Below are 3,008 nucleotides of genomic sequence, written 5' to 3'. Positions count from 1 at the left end.
CAGTTGAAGTTTTAGAAACATGAAATTCCCAGGTGGATTGATTTGGAGTTATCTTATTTTCAGATCCAATCAAAACAGTAAGTCATTAAGATCTGGAGAAGCAGCATTGCCTAATGGATAATGCCCGGGGGCTTGGGAGTCAGAAGGACCTAGGTTCTAATCCCAGCTCTACACTTGTAACCTTGGGCAAGTCACTTCACTTTTATGTGCCTCAGTTACCTCATCTATAAAATGGGGGTGAAAGGCTGTGAGCCCCATGTGGGATATGGACTGTGTCTAAGTTGATTAGCTTGAATCTACCACAGCAATGAGAACAGTGCACATAGTAGACATTTAAGAAATACCACAAAAAAGGCATCCAAAAAGTTCTCTGAAGCAATGTACCAACAGCCCTGTTGATTTATTTATAATAATAAGGATAAGTATGGTACTTGTTAAGCGTCTACTAGAGCTTAGTACACTGCCTTGCACCAGTAAACTTGTAGCAGATTGCCTTCCATTCGCTAGCCACTGCCCCAGCTAGGAATGGAATGGGTAGTCCTTTGCTTGACTCTCCCTCCTGTAGCTGACCGAGACTGGTAGAGTACTGGAAACTCTCCAGGTGAGATCCCGAGAGGGGGATTCACAAAGTACCTAATTTTAAAACCCAAATCGATGCCCTCAACATTACCTTCTCAACTCACGTCCCTCCCTCCTCTCTCCCTCCACTGACCTCAAACTACTAACCAGCACCCATAAGTCACTTTCTTAGTACGCATCCTCTGTTCTTCTGCTGCTGCTGGCAGAAATCCATCCATTCATCCATTTGATTGTATTTATTGAGTGCTTATTGTGTGCAGAGCACTGTACTAAGCGCTTAGTAAGTACAATTCGACAATATTTTATCGATCAAATTATTATATCAAGTTACTATATTACCACTTTCGCAAGTTATCGTTAATTGTTCTCAGTGCTGCTACCTACCTCTTTGGTCTCACCATGTCCTTCCAACCCCCTCCTCCCACATGCCCCTCCCAATCCTCTCCTTCCCCTTCCCCTCTCTCGCCCAGCTCTTTCCCGTTCTCTCCTCTACCTCCTCCCTATCTCCCCTCCCCCGCCTTAGCACCCCACTTTACCAGCACCATACCTCTTCCCCCTCTCCCTACGCTCCTCCCCACTAAATCCCCTCCTCCCATCCGACCCCCTTCCCTCTTCCCCACCCACGCCCCATCCCAGTCCTCCTGTCCCACCGCCACCCCTCTTGGCGATCCCTCTGAGGATACTGCAGGGAAAGTAGGGGAGAGGGTTGATGGGGGGGGAGGCAGAAGAGAGAGGGGTGACTTTGAGGAGCTCAGACCTGATTGTGTTAATTTTCGTGATGAAGTAGGAGGCCAGATTGTTGGGGATGGGGGATGCAGGAGGGGGAGGAACAGGATCGTTGGGGGGGGCGGGGCTGAGGAGAGAATTAAAGGTCCGGAACAATTGTCGGGGGTGACGGGCAGGGGTGTCAGTGAGGGAAGAAAAGTAGTTTTGCCTGGCGGAGGAGAGGGCAGAGTTAAGGCAAGAAAGGATAAATTTGCAATGGATAAGGTTGACTTGCTGCTTGCCGCCATCCGTCTTCCTTGTTACAGCTTCAGCTTGGATTGCATTGGTCTAACCATATATATTCTCTCTAACTCCTGACAGGAGGACTTGTTTGTCTGGCAGGGGAAACTCTGCTAGATAAACACCTCCTCCAAGCAATTGCTTGCAAATAGCAAAATTCAAATTAAAATAGCCTTTCAGCTACCTTCTCAACAAACAGAGTACTGATTGATTATTTCCACAAAATTCCAACATGGGTCCTTGTGTGGTCACCTCTGAACTTTCCTGGGACCGCTGGAAAAGGCATTGCAATACATGTTGATCCAGAGACGGTGGACTATCTGGCCACTCTGGCCTAGAGGAGAGAGGACCCAGCTGGAAATGGGACAGGGAGGAAGAGAATTAGTAGGGTATGAGAACAGTGGTGGGGAGTCGGGGGTAGGGTGGGGTTACTGGGCTGGGAGTAAAGGGATGAGAAGGAGGGGAGGTTCCTTCCAAACTCCTGAGCTCAGGGGCTGAAGAAGGCCAAGATCAGGATCAGCTGAGAACGGTTGTCAGGATATGGGCATCTGGAGATCTGCACGTAAGATTGATTCATGGTTGCCAGACCTAACTGCCATCTGTGATGACCAGTTTCACTGTGCCCCAACCTTGGGAAAAGAAAGAGAAATTCATGAGTGACAATTCCTTATGTGTAAACCAAACCAATCTGAGAAAAGAATTGTGGGGGAAGTGGAGGAGTCAGTTTGGGGAAAGTAAGAAGACCCTAAGACCCATATTGGAGGTGTGGGGAAGTGAGCTGTGGGCCTGGGAGAGCACCACACAGGGAAAGCTTGAGCTGTGGACCCAAGATGGACACAGGGAACAAGGAAGGATACGAATAGCTTCCTGGAGGTTTGGGGTTCATCGGCCATGACTCCAGAGGAGCAAGGCTACTGGCCCTGAAAGGGCCTGAGAGGAAGAAGCACATGAGCTTTGGGGCACCCAAAGGGAAGTAGAGAGGGTCCTCTGGGAGGCCAGTATTAAATCCAGGGAAAGGGTACTCAACCTGGATTTGTTTAGGTGTTACTTTGCTAAGGATATAGTCAATACTGTAGAGATCCCAGATCTTCGTGTCTGCCAGTGCCAAGGAGGCATGTGTCTTAGGAGATAGCAGGCAGAAGTTCTTTGTTTGCAAGTTTCCTGTAGCCAGCCCCAGGAAGGGGGTTGAGGCTAGTCCTGTTGATCCTTATGCCTTCAAGAAGACCCCTGGGATTCAGCCATACAGTGGGGGCAGCAAGTGGGGTACAGTGACTTCCAGGGAAGTAAGTAGAATGCCTCAAAGCCTGTTGGATGAATGAAACATAAGGAGGGCAAAGTTTCCTAAAATAACTCCAGGGGCTCTTTTGGACAGGATTTAGGACTAAACCCCTCAGTACCATTACAGAACATCAGAAATTCTGAGT

The 3,008-nt window shown here is 48.6% G+C and overlaps 1 non-coding gene across 1 annotated transcript; it reads right to left on the bottom strand.

Moving 5' to 3' along the window:
- Positions 1-477: 477 nt before the first annotated feature.
- Positions 478-619, bottom strand: LOC114813989. The gene has a single exon (XR_003761733.1). It is a non-coding gene; the product is annotated as a small nucleolar RNA SNORA7 (small nucleolar RNA).
- Positions 620-3,008: the final 2,389 nt, after the last annotated feature.

This window comes from Ornithorhynchus anatinus, chromosome 8 (genome assembly GCF_004115215.2).
Source record: "Ornithorhynchus anatinus isolate Pmale09 chromosome 8, mOrnAna1.pri.v4, whole genome shotgun sequence".
Classification (NCBI taxonomy): Eukaryota; Metazoa; Chordata; class Mammalia; order Monotremata; family Ornithorhynchidae; genus Ornithorhynchus; species Ornithorhynchus anatinus.
Note: the sequence above shows the minus strand (reverse complement) of the source record. Positions and strands in the feature narration are given on the sequence as shown.